This window comes from Centroberyx gerrardi, chromosome 2 (assembly GCF_048128805.1).
Source record: "Centroberyx gerrardi isolate f3 chromosome 2, fCenGer3.hap1.cur.20231027, whole genome shotgun sequence".
NCBI lineage: Eukaryota > Metazoa > Chordata > Actinopteri > Beryciformes > Berycidae > Centroberyx > Centroberyx gerrardi.
This window is the reverse complement of record NC_135998.1, coordinates 34,893,202-34,903,201: the sequence shown is the minus strand read 5'-3', so window position 1 is coordinate 34,903,201 and position 10,000 is coordinate 34,893,202. Positions and strand designations below refer to the sequence as shown.

The 10,000-nt window shown below is 41.6% G+C and overlaps 1 protein-coding gene across 1 annotated transcript in view; it reads right to left on the bottom strand.

Moving 5' to 3' along the window:
* Positions 1–6,993, bottom strand: part of rab27b (RAB27B, member RAS oncogene family) — an 89,488-nt gene extending 82,495 nt beyond the window's left edge. Inside the window, exon 1 of the mRNA XM_078288443.1 lies at positions 6,792–6,993. The gene's annotated coding sequence lies outside the window, so the exon portion shown is untranslated. The remainder of the gene's footprint in view (positions 1–6,791) is intronic.
* Between the last annotated feature and the right edge of the window lie 3,007 nt (positions 6,994–10,000).

Sequence of the window (10,000 nt, the reverse complement as noted above, 5' to 3'; positions counted from 1 at the left end):
GTTTACCCACCGGTTCATTTCAAGGTTTCATTCCTAAACGCTACACTTCTGTTTTGGAAAGATTCTGCTACCTGAAATCAGGCAATATGAGAAAGACTAGATTGTATTTTTTCAGTTAGCAGCAGAGCGCTAGGCTTCATAATATTAGCTTCCTCCTCTCTTACCTCTTGTCTTTTTCACTGGGCTTCAGTCTAATGTTGCTTAGCCAGAAAAACTGCCGTTCTTTGGCTCCGCCCACTGAGGTTTAACTCAACTCACTGCAACGTCTTGTTTAAATCAGTGGTTCTCAACCTTTCTGTTTCGTGACCTCTTACAACGACCGTCACAGGCTGCACATGCAGAGTGGTGAACAGTTCAACCTAAGAATGATTTTCCCTTTTCAGGTTGTTTCATTTAATCAATTATAAGAGCACGCTAGAGGAAGAAACCTATTCAGTATTTCTCAAAAATTTGAGAAAAATCAGGGTTTTTTCTTATCCCATGAAGCATTTTGCAACCAAAATTATCCCGTGACCGCCTGCGGGGTCCTGACCCCCAGGTTGAGAACCACTGGTTTAAATGAACAACTGATTTGTGAATCAACCCATCACTAAATGTTAAACTGAAGTCCAGCAAGAAAGACAAGAGGTAAGAGAGGAGGAGGCTAATATTACGAAGCCTAGCGCTCTGCTGCTAACTGAAAAAATACAATCTATCCATACTAAGTTATCTAGGTTAGCTAGTTAGCCTAGCTGACCTTCAAGTTCAAACTAGCCATACTAGTCTATAGCTAGCTAGGTTAGCTAGTTAGCTAGCTGCTGACCTTCAACATCATGATGTCATGGTCATGACTTAATAAAAAAAAGAAGTAATTGTTTTGTTTATTTTTCCTTCTTTGCCATTCAGGTTTGCTAACTTCTACGAAAAAAACTGCGGTTCTTTGGCTCCGCCCACTGAGGATCAACCAATGAGATTATTTCTGCCTCCAGAGCAGCTCTGCCTCTGAGAAATGTTTGTATAACTAAATCTCTGATGTGCTGACATTTGATCCTCTCAAGAAAGGAAGTAGCATGCGCGCACACACACACACAGACACACACACACACACAGACACACACACACACCATATTGGACTTGGAGAAGAGTGTTGCTGCAGCCAAGCCCTTGGTATCAGGTGGGAATCTTATCTATGCATTAATCATCTTAGGAAGGCTGAATCCTGCTGTTTCTGGTCAATACACTACAGGTGGTTAGGAGTGGGAGAGAGAGAGAGAGAGAGAGAGAGAGAGAGAGAGAGAGAGAGAAAGAGAGAGAGAGAGAGAGAGAGAGAGAGAGATGGGAGAGAAGGGCATACTGGTTAGGGAGGCCGTCCCGTCACTAAAAGGTCACGGGGTTTGATCCCCGGAACAGCCTCATGTGTCTTTCCAAAGTGTCTTTTAATCAAAACACTGAAGCACTGTTCTCACTGACTGTAATTCTCTCTGGATAAGAGCGTCAGCTAAACGTCTAAAAATGTATGACTGAATTTCCGAATATTACCATGGAAACTGTGCTAATGCACCCTGTGAAAACTAAATGTGAACGGGATACGAGGTGAACATGCCTGAGAATGTAGAATAATATCACTATAACCCAAGAATATCAGTATCTCATTCAGATTTCTACTGTAAAAGTAAAGGTGCGGATTGGAATAGTTATAGAGAAGAAGGAGAATAGTTAAAAGAAGAAGGACATCTGAGATAGTTAAAAGAAGAAAGTTTGGAATAGTTAAAAGAAGAAAAAGAATTGGAATTGTTCAAAGATGAATTGAAATAGTTAAAAGAAGAAGTTTTGGAAGAAGAAGAAGAAGGAGAATTGGAATAGTTAAACGAGGAAGGACTGTAATAACGGACTGTAAGAATTGGAATAGCTACTGTAAAACAAGAAGAAGAAAAGAATAGTTAAAAGAATTGGAATAGCTAAAAGAAGAAGAAGAAAAGAAATTGTTAAAGGAAAGATTGGAATAGTTTAAATAAGAAGGAGAATTGGAATAGTTAAAAGAAACAGAAAGTTTAGTTAAAGCAAGAAGGAGGATGAGAACAGACAGAGCGTCAAAAAGCTGAAAACATGAAAAACATGGCGACAGCATCAATAAGTCCACATCTTGAACTGGATCCCAGTCCAGCTAAACTGGTTGACAAACTGGTGCCAGGAGCCAAATATGGAACTAGAGACCTGCGCAAAATGCAGAGTGGAACGAACTCTTAGGCAGGAACAGGTCCGGGTCCGAGTTCAAGAACCAGCTGTGGGACGTTGAATCCTTCTTGAAGGTTTCAGCACCACAGACAGCGCCAGTAACCAACACTTAACGCCCAATCTCATTTCTTATTTTTACCCTTACCCCTCGTTTTCGAGCGCCCCTCGCTTTTCGACTCGCCCCTCGGAACAGAGTTGCAAGGGGTCGTGGTTGAAATCTTCCCCTACGAAATGGGACAACCCTTCAAGACCCTGATACGTCATCAGTAGTCGTCGATGGCGTTTACGTAAACAGACGCGACGAGTTTGTTGCCGGAATATCGATTTTTTTAGCGATTTTTTGTTATGCTTGTTATAAAGAAAAGGTCTATAATAGATTGAAACGACATGAAACTAAGATAATACGATGGTTATCATAATTTTTAAATCTTTCTTAACGAAGAAAATACTTATATTTGTGGTTTTCTTTTTTTTTGCTTGTGCACCGTTAGCCACCATCTTGCCGATGATTCGCAAGGAATTCTGGGAGATTTGTCGTAACACTCGCTTTTGAGTGTGCCTCTGAAAAACCTCCATTTTTAACCTCTTCTTCCCTGCCGCCCCCGCCACTGGGTCCATCGTTACAAACGCAGGTTGCACGGCCAAGCTTTGTTCAAACCCACAGAACTTTATTTAAAATTCTAGTTTTTTCACTTTTCCAAAGACACCAAATATGTCATGCTGAATTACAGGGAAACGTGTATATAATGATGCACAAACATCTAGATTTTTTTCCATTTGATGTGATGGTGCAGCCATAAAAACATGGCGTCTTGTATTTAAATATTTCATTCAATATAAACAGCTAGAGCTTCAAGAAAGAGATGGAACGAGCAGATACAGAATATGGATGTGATGTTGTTGATGCAGTTTGAGTTTCTCTTTTCTTTGTCTGTTCAGCCATGGCGGCTATCGCTGCTCATGCTAACTACCCAGTTCTTCTTCTTCTGTTGATTCCACACAAACCGGAAACGTAAAACGCATCACTTCCTGTGCGGCAGAGGATTTTTCCGAGGAAAGAGCTGCCAGACACCGGCTGTTCAGAACAGACAGTGGAGAAGATTTCATCAACTGAGATATAGGCTGAATCACTGTTGGGTTATATCAATCTGTGACACAGAGCAGCAACACGGACATTTATTTATATGGAAATGTCAAGGATTATTGCATTAAAGGAAGGAACCGCGGGAGCAGGAGGAGGAGGGAGAGGAAATGGATTTGTTGATGAGGTTCAGAGAGAAGGAGGAGAGGAGAAGAGACTCTAGAAAAGAAATGGAGGTGAAGAGAGGAGGAGAGAGGATGGGAGGGGAGGAGGAGAGACGAGCAGAGGGAAGGGAGGGAGAAGAGAGAGGAGAGGAGGGGAAATGAGGGGAGATAGAGAGAGCGTGATAAAATACACAGAGGAAGAGAAGGAAAGAAGGAAGAGGAGAAGAATAGGCGGAGGCTTATATAGGCGCGTTCGTGTCACATCGTAAGAAACGGGAGAACGGGTCGACGTCTTCGTCTCGCTGCAGCTTGCGAGCGTTCAGGTGTTTCACTTGTTGCAACGCCCTCATCCAAGATGGCGATCCTGCTCTCCTCCCTCTTGTTATCATCAGGTATTCGATAGGGTTGGGTATTGAGAACCGGTTCCGATTTTAGTCCCGGTTCCAACTTTTCCAAAATCCACCAGAATCGATAAGCGACCGCACTAACGATTCCCCTGATCGATCGTTAAGCAGTTCAAACAGCTGGACGCCTCTCCGGTAGCTGCACAACAACCTTTTTGACCCTTTCGGCGTGCCGTCAATCGCAAAAAATGACATAATTGGACGCTGGCGAGTCACGTACACACACTCACCCTCATGTCTTTCGAAAACCAGCGTCGAAAAAACACCGGTGAAGTTTGTAAGTCCATTTAAGGGAATCGATAAAGAGTCGGATCGATGGGGAGAATCGGTAAAATCCCAACGATACCCAACCATATGTGACCCACTCTATCATTTTCAGTCGGAAGTCGCAATGGCGCATTTGTGGATAAACGTGATTTTATGAGAAAAGATCGATTTTTGGCTGTTTTGGGGTTTCATCTGATTTTAATAAAATAAAGCCTTGGCTTTCATTCTGTGTAAAGATTATTGTGAAATTCAAACGCTAAATATAGTTTTGAAGCTTATAAAGGTAGGGTGACGAGCAGAACTACTAGCTTAATTTGTCAACAAAGCTCACATTCCTCATGTTGACAGGTTCACAGTTTTCAATGTAACGTTACTTGGAAATGTTATAAATGCTGTAGGACTTAAAACATTGTTTATAAAGTTTGTCAGGGTTGTATTGTGGAGTTTTGTTATTGGTTTGTTATTTTGGACTAGTTTCGTTGATCATTGGGCTGTTTATGGGTTTAATTGGCACTGGGAGGGTTTTGTCGCTAAGAACCTGGCAACACTTCTCCCCGTCCCTCTCTCCCTTACTATGTGTCCCTTAAAATTATGAATGAATATCTGCATAGTAACAGGTTGAACCATCGTTCACTTTATTGTCTAATCAAAATTATTGTTTCATCCGCGGGAAAACGTAGTTGTCAGGCATCTCAAGACTGCAAATGTAATGTTAGTATGTTATGTTATGTTTGAATGATTTCTTTATTTGAATAAATGCCTCAGAATTGACTTCAATCTTTGAGGCCCTTTTTCTCAAAAACATCGTTTGGAAACAGTCAAGACATGAAGGGGTGCATCTCACTCAGTCTTTGGAGTACAAAGATAATTTTTATATCACCAGAAAGCTTAAATTCACCTCTTTCCAACAGTGTATTAAACTCAAAATGCTTTGAGGGGTCAATGTGACTGAAAATGATAGAGCAGGTCACATATTCTTGAAACATTTTGGTTTCTTTTTGTCCCCCAAAATAAGGTAAGAATCGAAACCGGGATTCGATAAGAACCGGATTCGATAAGCAGAATCGGAATCAATAAAATCCAAACGATACCCAACCCTAATATTCGATCAACTGATATTATCACCTTCTTCTTACAGTAAAAGACCTTGAGGAGCGGTAGATTCACCGCAGTGCTTTCCGCCTGTGTTGCTGCGCTTCCGCAATTTGTGACGGCAAGTGAGAGACATCGGATCCCACAAAATAAAATCCCACACGTCCTTGCTTGTAATCACCACTAGGAGGCGGACATGAGCGGTTTTTTTCCCCAGTCGGCAGCTCGTGTTTACAGTGAATCTGACAGCACCTGAACGCGGCGTGAGGTAGAGCTTTGTTGTGATGGGATGGAACAGGGAGAGAAGAGGGAGGAAGACGAGTAAAACATAAAAAATGAAACGAATGTCCGTCAATATGAGAACGGCTGCGGCCTCGACTCACGTTTGCTGTGAGGCGTTTTTGCTTTTTATAGCGTTTTTGTTGATAGATTTATCTGCTGAATGAATAGTGAATGTCAGGAAGTCCAAAAATAATAATTACAATAATAACAACGATGCAAGCCAAGTTTAATCTTCAATTTCCATATGAGTCCATCACGGAGGATTGAAACTGGATAGATGCTGAAGAACCTGAAGCAATAAACCTGCAGCAGCTCATGGGACCAGACTGCATTACCAGACCAATAAAGGCTGCTTCCACTAATTACCTGCGCTCCCGAGATCTTTGTTTACAAAGTGATTTATGAGTCAACAAATACCTTGAGTCCGCCTATGGGAGGGAGGGAGATACGCATTATTGTCATGATGACACAGGAGCTTCTCATCTGTGTGTGTGTGTGTGTGTGTGTGTGTGTGTGTGTGAAATAATATTCATTTCGACATTATAACTTAGCTTGGTTGCATTTTTTTCCAGTGATATGCAAACAAGCAAACAAGTGCAGACAAGTCGTGGTATTTCGTTTGCAACAGCACTTGAACGATACTGTACACACACACACACACACACACAGAGAGAGAGAGAGAGAGACACACACACACACACACACACACACACTTCTTTCTATCAGCCATTAATACATATATACAAACATACATGTATACACACATACTGTACATACCCAAACTCAAGATGCATAACAGATCATGTCACACACACGCACGCACATGCAGAAACACACCCAGCACACACACACACACACACACACACACTTCATTCAATCATTCACTCATACAGTACATGCATACACACGTCATACCCAAACTCTGGCAAGATGCATAATGGATCGTTTCAATCCATCCACACACACAAACACGCACGCACGCGCCCACACACGCACACAGCACACCCAATAATTTGCCTAAAAACAGAAAGGAGCCTCAAACGCGCTGTTTTGCATCCGCAGCAGCAGATAAAAGAACGGGTTTTGGAGGCTTTGCAGATACTTTTCCACACCAGATCCTCCACCAGCTCTGCGCCCTATGACTCATACCGCTGCCTGGCTGATAGCTGGAGACGACAAATAACACGGAACCGCACCACGACCGCAAAACAACCAAACAACCCGCTATTCCGCCCCGACGCGCGCCGGGCGGGATGCTCCAGAAAAGTACATTTTATTCGCACTTACGTTAACGCTATGGAAACAAACTCAGATCTTCCTCTCAGGTGTCTGCTGCTGCCTGGCCAGTTCGTCTCCTCCTCCTCCTCCTCCGAGGCGTCGCATCTTCCTCTTGTCTTGATCGGGAGGAAAAATCCGCACAGAGATGATGAAACCTGTCCCGAACAAGGCTGCGGATCACAGAGTCGCCGCTCGGTTCAGGTGTTCAGCGGGTCACACGGTGAGAGAGGCTATAGTATACCTCTGAGAATCTAATGAATCTGATGGATGTGGCTCTGCTTCCTTGAGGGGTGGAGGGTTGACACTCCTGCTGCCTTCACGTGCTCCTCCTAAACTCGGATTTTCCCCACAAACTTGATTTCTGACACTTGTCGGTGCGTTCTGGTGCTTCTGGGTGGAAAGTTATGGAAGCCCATTTCCGCCAGTGTGATGGGAAAAAAAAAGATCCTGAAAATAATGAGTTAGTATCTCAAAATAATGAGTTAGTATCTCAAAATAATGAGTTAGTATTTCAAAATAATGAAAGTTTCTCATTGTTTTGAGATACTAACTCATTGTTTTAAGATACTAAATCATTATTTTGAGAAAGTTTCTCATTATTTTGAGATACTAACTCATTATTTTGAGATACTAACTCATTATTTTGAGATACTAAGGCATTATTTTGAGATACTAAGGCATTATTTTGAGATACTAAGTCATTATTTTGAGAATGTTTCTCATTATTTTGAGATACTAACTCATTATTTTGAGATATTAACTCATTATTTTGAGATACTAAGGCATTATTTTGAGAAAGTTTCTCATTATTTTGAGATACTAACATTATTTTGAGATACTAACTCATTATAATGACTTACAGGATCGTTTTTTTTCATCACACTGGTGGAAATGGGTTTCCATTGTAAGTGACCCTATAACTGAAATAGTGTTTTTGGCGGCTGTCTTATTTTACAGATCAAGCAGGATGGAGCTACATTGAGCTGCAACAGCGAAACGAAATGCAGAAAAATGCCCCATTTATTATACTCTACATTTGTTTTTCTATTTCAGCTACCTGTGTTTTGTTTGTAATGTCTTGCACCTTTAGAAGGGCCCATTTAACATTTAAGCTTAAGTTTATTAATTTATAGGCTACAGCGCCATTCATACATAGAATGTAACTCAAAGTGCTTTACATAAAATGCATTGATTAAAACAATAAATGAATTGAAAACAGTGAATAGGTTAAAACCATGACCTTGCATTACAATAACATAAAAAAAGACAACAACAAAAAAAAACAACAGAAAATGGTTCTCATTTCTAATTTGACGCTCTTATCCAAAGTGATCTATGATAAGTAGAACAAGCTTGAACTCACATATCACCAACATTACAAGTAAAGAGTGCAAAGTCTCAGCCACCAGACACATTTTTTATACAGAGCAACTTACAGTGAGTGCAAGAGCAGACTAACCTTCACTTCCTATTTCACTAAAATTACAGGCAAACAAACAAAAACAACTTTCCTTAAGAGCCAAAGGAGAGAAATAGATGGATTTGAGTGAGGAAAGGTCTGATTCAACTTATGTTTAAAAGCTAAACATAGGCTAACTTATTAGAAGTTATTAAAAGTGAATCAAAGAGTAGGAATAGAAACACACAGCAATACCAATTACTTGCACAAAATGCTACACGATAGCATACAATAATAAAATACACATAAACCACAGAACATTTCCACTATACTTTACAGCTACTGTTGCTTCAACCTGTCCTTTTTGATATATTGTTTTTTATTCTTTTTATTCTTGTATTCTTAATGAACCTTAATGATCTAGTATTGTTTTTGTTGTTTTATCATTCTTTTATATTGTTATTATTCTTTTTTGTATTTGAGCCTAAATGTTCAATGTTATGCTCTGTTCTCTGTATCTTCTATGGCAGTTGACGCCTACTCTCCATACTTCAATAAAAGAAGTTAAAGAGAGAGAGAGAGAGAGAGAGAGAGAGAGAGAGAGAGAGAGAGAGAGAGAGAGAGAAAATTCCCAGTCGTATTCATCACTTTGTTGGGTCTTCAGTGTTGAATGGAAACACTCAGCGGTGATATTTCCTGCAGCCTCTGAAGGCAGCATCGTACGTGTATGGCTACACATTTACCCAACCGTGAATGGATGGAAGCCCTCTGGGTCCTAACGCCGACGGGTTCCTTCTTCTTTCACTGTGGCTTGGACATTCAACAGGTGGGAACCACAGACTGGGAACACACACGATGAAGCTGCGCTGCGCTGCGCTGCGCATGCGCACTGTTTTCACAATTAAAACGATTGGTTGGTTTTCTCAGAGTTTAATACTAGTAGAAAGTAAATATCTGGAATAAAAGAGAGAACAGAACAAAACAATGTTTCATAAGCAAGACAAGACAGATTCTGGCCAAGTCATGTGTGTGTGTGTGTGTGTGTGTGTGTGTGTGTGTGTGTGTGTGTGTGTGTGTGTGTGTGCGTGTGGTGTTTATGTGGGATGGAGGGTATTTTTGACTTTGCAGCTTGGATACAAAGTGAAAACCCAGCAGAGTCAACCTAAAAACATCTTATCTGAATACATTCTGCATTAGAACATGTTGTAATCTGAATACATTCTGTATTTCCACATGTGTAATCTGAATACATCATTCTGCATTACAACATGTTATATATTTTTGGCTCCAACGTGTCCCAGTGTTGTTATTCAGCTCATGTCACTCATAGTAATATAATTCAGAGTGCTGGGGGCTGTGGAGGAGGCCAGAGGAGGTGGATGTTGTGGACCAGGACAGATATCTGGACAACACCCTGAAGTCTGTAGCAGAACACAGAATCCAGAATCCAAAAAGCTCACCAACGTCAATACAACATCCTCCAAACCTTCCAGTTCCTTCATTGAAAGCGGTTTGTGTTTCTTCTTCAGCTGCTGGTTCCGTCCCTCGCTGTCAGGAACACAGGAAACACCTGCTCAGACACACCTGGAGAAACCCCGCCTCTCTCTGTGAGCAGCAGCAGGTCAGGAGGAAGATCCCGGGGCAGTCCTCATGTCCCCCCCCCCCCCGGGGTCCGAACGCTCCGGCGCCGTCTGCGACTCGCCAGCTGCTCGACCAATCAGCACAGAGCGGCTTTCATCCCTGAAGCCAGCTGTGAGGTGGGGACTGGATTTGGACAGCGGTGATTGTTCTTATGACTATTTTCACTGCGTCTTGTCTT